Genomic DNA, 6,806 nt, shown 5'->3' with positions numbered 1-6,806 from the left:
ATGTGTTAAGCATGAATGGCACGTGTGTGCCACATGCCTTCATATCCCCATCCTGTGGACAGTCAATTCATCCAGCACCCATTCTTTAAACTCAATCCTGCCAGGAACTCTGTGCTGTGTCCCCTCTTCCTGCTACTCCTCCTCCTCCTCCTTCCCCTCCTCCTCCTTCTCCTCCACCTAAAAAAAGATCACACCCAGTGATGTATTCTGATAGTTATAACTTCCTTTTCTTTCTATTTTGGGGGGCAGTGCAGGGTTTTAAATTCTGAACTTGCTAGGCAGGTATTCTACTCCTTAATCCCAGCTCATTTATGACTTAGTCACTTTTCAGGTAGGGCCTTACATTTTTGCCTAGACTGACTTGAACCATGATCCTCTTATTGTCCCTGAGGCTGACCTGAATTTATGCATCTCCCAGTATCTGTCTGCCAACTAGCTTGGATGACAGGTGTCATCTATCACACCAGGCCTCATAAATGTTAGCAGAGTATTCTAGCAAGTATTTTACCTCAATTTCAGCAAATGTAGTTCCAGGTATTTCTTCTTACTTCATTTGGTATTTTGCTTTTATGTTCCTAAATTTGGAGGCATCCAAAAGGAAACACTATTCACCCAAACTTCTCTTTCTTTCATGGATGTGATGAGACTGCATACTTTCTTCTCTGTGGTAGCTGGGATCCTGACCTTCAGAGACAAACTAATTGTCTAAAGAAAATGAGAAGATAAAACCACCTTCCCTGCTTACTTGAATGGTTTGTGAAAATATGAAAATGTAAATGGTCATAGGAAGGTACTTTGTGGGCATTAAAGTAAATGACATAAACACACATCATAGATTGAGTTGCATACTGGCCTACAGTTCAGAGTCTGGAGATTGTCATCTAGGCTGAGGGAGGGTGGAAGAATGAAAGGGGGTGACTACGGGCTTAGTGTTACTTTTGAGGCTAATGAACATATTCAATTAGTCTTCACAACTCTGTGAATGAACAAAAGGCCATTGAATTGTTACTTTAAACAGGAAAATTGTTTGCTATATAAATTATATCTTAATGAAGCTATGGGAAGAAGAAGGGAGGAAGGCAGAAATCTCAAAAGCTATCTCTTTTCTGAATTTATATGAATCATTCTTCAAGCTTCTGCCATTTGTCATTTCAGAATCCACCAGCCATTTGCTTCTGGGAATCCGAAAGCCTTGATCCTATCTCCAATATCCAATCCATTCAAGTACTGGGGTCTATCCCTAAAGAAAATTCACTGTTTGTCAAGAGAAAAAAATGAATTAAGGTCAACTTAACATCCAGAAACATGAAGTGATTAAAGTCTGGTATATCAAGGTAAGGGCTGGATTCTAATTTCTACAACAAACAGCTGAACTAGGACTCGAAAATGATAGTCAACAAAGGACCGTGGCTCCAACAAATGGGTCCCAGGACTTGGAGATGAGAGAAAAGAGCTCCACATTCATCTTTACTTCAAGTTCATCCTCCCTGACATCCTCAGGTGTCTCCTGGTGGCATTGGGGAGATCAGGGAAAGAGTTTTGTAGGACTGCTCACATTTGGCCTCAGTTTCCCTGCCTGCTTCCTGGGGTCTGACTTGTACAGAGAACCTTGGTCTGTGGCCCTTCTGTCCACAGGTGCCATAAGCAATGGATGAGAAGGAGCAAGGCTTGAACAGAAGGAGACCTCCAGGAATCCCAGAAGGCTTGGGCCACCAGCCATCCCTGGCCAGGACCCATCCCTCCCCACCACTTGGCATTTTCTAGGGCCTTGCCAAAGATGGGGCACTCCTCAGCAAGGTCGTTCTGAGGACCCTGCCGGCATGCTCTTTGAGTAATAATCGGAACTTGGATCAGTACCCTGCGATCTACAAAAGTGAAAGAATCTCACTCGTGGGACATGCAGGTGACAAGTACACTACTACCAATCATGTTGGTCCATGCCAGCCAGCACCTCATCCTCACTTCTTCAGCACCTTGCTCTCTCTTGCCTGCTACTCTCAGCTCCCATCCAGACCTTTTTGTGCCAGCATGAAATCAACAGAAGGACTGTTGGACAGCTGGAATTATCATCTCTCACTCCATGTCTCCAATCCCTTTTGGGGCCTGCCCAATGCCCTTTCCCCACACCCTCCCTTCTCCCTCCCATGGCCTCTCACTCAATCCATTCTTCTCTTGGCACCAATAGCTATTTTCCACCACCCAGCTGGCCTTCATCCAACTCACCTCCCCAAGGGATTTTCACTCCCCACTTCATCTGTCTTCTTCATGCTCCTCCTGCTGGATCCCCTAGTTCTATTTCTAGATTCTCTCTCCCTGTTTGATGAAGCCAGACCTTATAATCTTCATTCAAACTTCTCCTGGTGTTATTTTCTATTATTCACTCTTCTCCACCACCAGACCCAGCTAGGACAAGAACATTTCTACAGCCCTCTATAGTGGTGAACATTAACCCACATTATTGTGGCCTGAAGCTTCCCATTGACACAGCTTCTGCCAACTATTGACTTGTTTTAAGACTTAGTTGATTCTCAGAGTCTTCTCCCCCCTCCTGAACCTACAGGTATCTTGGGATCTCTGTTTGGCACCTCTCTTTTGTGTTCCATCCTGCCAAGACATAACCACCTCATCTCCCAAATTTCCATCTCTAAGAATCTTGAAAAATATTTCCTCACAACTTCTTCTTGTGGAAACTCAAAACCTTTTGAATTTTTTAACGACTTGTTAGTTTTCTCCTCATAATAAAGTAACAGCCCATATTTACAACTGCAAATATATATACATATGTGCATGTATAAGTATGCATGCATTCACACACATATAAAAATGTCTAATGTATGAATATATGCAAATACATATATGTTAAGTTTCCTTGCTCTCCTTCCCACTTTTCATACTTTAGTAGTCAGTCCTTCTGAGATTGAGATAGTTTACACAAACATTCTTCTAAGAGTATGAATGAGACACTTCTCTTCCTCTCACACCTTCCCTTAAATAGCTTGAGTTATAAATCTAGTGTTGACAATAATTATTATTTTACTTATCCATGATCTTTTGACACATTGCTCATTGCAGATGTGCTGTGATGTAGACAGTCAAAGACTTGTTAGTGATCCAGAAGAAAACACCTAGACCTAGAGACGAAAAGTACAGGTTCAAGTCCCAGCTTAAATTAGGAGGATCCCATCAAGCTTCATTTCCTGTACCCATGAAGTTAGCAAGTTAATTTTAGATATTCTGGAAGGGCTCCACAAACCCATGCTGTCTTCAAGATTATTTAGCATATCTTAGAGATCATTTATCCATATGACTTTGTAAAGAAAAATGGGATCAATTTTTACCTAGTAGTTCTTCTAGCCCCAGTAGGTTTAAATTCTTGATTTCACAATTAGCAATATGGTCCTTGGCAAGTATTAAGCTCTCCAACCTAAATTGTGATTGTCTCACAATTATAACACAGCGTCAGCAACAAGTGATCAGTTTAAAAAGCATGTAAAACATGGAGCTTGGGTCCTGGCACATAATAAGGCTCAGGCGAATGCCCATTACTATCAATTCATTGTCATTTTTTAAATTGTCTGACTGATCCTTATTTACTTGAACTAAAATCACTCCGTATGGTAATGACTTTGGTCATGACTCTCTAAGAGCAAGCATATTAAGCAAGTGAAGCCTACTTCCACTTTCATGTTCTATTTGGACAGTGTCTGGTCCTAATGTGGGGTTCTGAATGACACTCTTGGATTTGCGTGCAATTTCATATGGTTATGTACCTATGCTACATTCCAAAGAATGGTCAACCCTTTATTTCCTTCACTGATTGATCAATGAAAATGCTTGTGTATTTCTAGAATACTTTGTATATTTTGGGGATTGTGTTAGTCATCGTTCTGTCATTATGCCAAAATACCTGGGATGACTAAATAATGAATAGGAAAGGCATATTACAACTTAAAGTTTTAGAAATTCCAGCCCATGATCAGCCCATTCCTTTGGGCCTGTGTAAAGGTAGCACATCTTGCAGGAGCATATAGCAGAATAAAACCACTTAAAGCCATCCGGGAAGCAAAGGAGAGAAGAAGAAAAAAAAAAAAACCCTTTGTGGGTATGCCCTCAGTAGCTAGAGACCACCTGTGAGGCTTCACCTCTCAAAGGTGCCGCCACCTTCCTAGCAGTGCCATTATGGATACAAAGCCATTAGCATATGCACTTTTAAGGGACATTCTATACAGAACTCAGCAATAAAAGGACAAGACACCAGATTGAAACATAGGCAAAAGATATGAACAGAACCAGGCATGGTAGCTCATGCCTGTAATCCTAGCTACTCAGGAGGCTGAGATCTGAGGATCAAGGTTCAAAGCCAGCCCAGCACAAAAGGACCTGAGACTCTTATCTCTAGGAAAAACAGGAATTGCAGTTTGGCTCAAGGGTAGGGTGGTAGCCTTGAGCTGAAGACCTCAGGGACAAAGGCCAGGCCCAGGGGTAGGGTGGTAGCCTTGAGCTGAAGAGCTCAGGGACAGCACCCAGGTTCAAGCCCCATGACCACCCCCCCCCAAAAAAAAGATATGAACAGGCAGTCACAGAAGAAGAAAATCAAGAAGAGACAAACTCCTTTGTGACTGATCAAAAAAAAAAGGATAATACAAAATATCTATGGGAATGGAAGAAAAGGCCACCCTGATAAGTATATAAGCTAATGGCTTTGTAAAGAATAAGGTAGTACTCTATTCAATCAGGTTAGTGTTTGAGTATACTCAATTCCTGGGTGATGTCCACGGAAATTCTTCACAGTCTCCCATGAAAAATTCATGTAAAAAGTTCACTGAAGATCGGCCTGCTCTATACTGTGTATAAGCATATGGATGTTTTGATGTATACACCCCCAGAATTTCTTCCTAGGACATTACAAAAATGTAGTTATCTAGCATACTTAATTTGTATCAGTCATTCATTCTACTTGTAATCTGATCTGATCAGTGGCACAGTAATAAACAAAATCACATGCTCATGCATCAAGAATAATTATCACTCTGCTTGTGTAGCTTTCTAAAATTAAATACTTAATTTAAATAAGCTTTTTAGCATTTCAACTGACTGTGGATGCTATTTTCATCTTTTAGAAAGATCTTTAACAGGTGAGCTGTTTTCTGTGTTCACCAAAGTAATAAACCAATTTTAGTCAATAAACAAATTAGAATTATTTTATAACCATCTTTGATTCTGAAGAGTGATAACATAAGCAATAGCATAATCTAAGCTGCTCGTACCTCTTAGCCTAAGAGATTGAGGGAAGAAACAGCTCTGACAATCTAGGTTAAAAAAAAAAAAAAAAACTTTAGAGTTGGGACTGGGAGTGTGGCCTAGTTGTAAGTGTTTGCCTAGCATGCATGAAGACCCCGGTTTGATTCCTTGGTACCATGTACATAGAAAAGGCCAGAAATGGTGCTGTGGCTCAAATGGTAGAGCTCTATCCTAGAGAAAGCTCACGGACAGTGTTCAGGCCCTGAGTTCAAGCTCAAGGACGGGAAAGAGAGAGAGACACAGACACAGAGAGAGAGAGGAAGAAGGAGGAAGGGGTAAAGAAAGTGGAGGAGGAGGAGGAGAAGGAGGAGGTCACCATTACCTGAAGACAAATGGAAACAAAGAACACAGCCTATTGAGATGGCCAACACAGACAACTGAGAGTCAATCTGGAGGAATCTTTGCGGAAAGGTGGGGAATTTGGAAACTCACTAAATGTTTGCCTCCGCGAGTGGCTTTATATCAGTTTTCCTAGACTCAACTATGAATCCTTGCTTCAAAATAAATATTAGCTCAAAGCCAAGCATGTAAAATAAGAGCATCACTGGGGGTGGAACCTAGAAACCAAATTTCCACACAAGGAAGCACCACTGAAAGATGCTTAACAATCTCTTCTCTGCAGCATGACTTTAGTGAGCTACATGGCATTCCAATAATTAATCATCAGATTTTAAAACTTCCCTGAACATAAACTTCAAGGTTTTTTTTCTTTCATAAAAGACAGGTTGTGATAATCCCTCAGCTGATTCTTGGCATAAAACACACGCTTCTTAGAAAGTTTTCTAGAACCTAGAATAATTGGCTCAAAGGGTAGGCATTTTGCTACTTTATCTGTATTGCTTCATTCCTTATCCTTTCAAACTACTATACATTTTAACATTCAAATTGGCAGTGCTTTGATCCACATTCTTTTCAACACATTAGTTTTTAAAAATGAATTTAGACACAAAATGATACCCTATTGATAATTCAGTTTTGATCAGATTGACTTTTCTTCTGAATTTCTTCATTTGTTTTATATGCTACTCTTTGTCATTGCTAGAGAACAGGTCTTTACATGAATCATATATGTAATATACAGTCTTTTACGTTTACTAGAGCATTTCAAGACATGCAAAAACCTTGAGTTTATAGAAACATACCTACCAATATTTTCCTGGTAAATTTCTTATTTCCTCCCTGGATGTCTTGCATAAAAATAGTCCTACACCTCAAGATAGTCTATATAAGTTGAGTGCGTGTATATATATATATGTGTGTGTGTGTGTGTGTGTGTGTGTGTGTGTGTGTGTGAATGTGTGTGTATGTGTGTGTGTATGTTTGTGTACCAGTACTGGGCTTGAGCTGAAGGCCTCACACTCTTGATCAGCTTTCTTACTTGTGGCTGCTTCTGTACCACTTGAGCCACACCTCCAGTCTGGCATTTTACTAGTTATATGGAGGTGAAGTCTCACTAAACACAGCATATCTCCTAACCATGATAATATCCTAACTCTTGCTACAGT

The 6,806-nt window shown here is 40.5% G+C and overlaps 1 protein-coding gene across 6 annotated transcripts in view; it reads right to left on the bottom strand.

Annotated features, from left to right (window-relative positions):
- Nucleotides 1-6,806, bottom strand: part of LOC150048760 (uncharacterized) — a 237,125-nt gene that overhangs the window by 152,020 nt on the left and 78,299 nt on the right. The window lies entirely within an intron of this gene.

This window comes from Megascapheus bottae, chromosome 21 (genome assembly GCF_031878675.1).
Source record: "Megascapheus bottae isolate mThoBot1 chromosome 21, mThoBot2.hap1, whole genome shotgun sequence".
Taxonomy (NCBI): Eukaryota; Metazoa; Chordata; class Mammalia; order Rodentia; family Geomyidae; genus Megascapheus; species Megascapheus bottae.
This window is presented reverse-complemented; position numbering and strand designations above follow the sequence as displayed.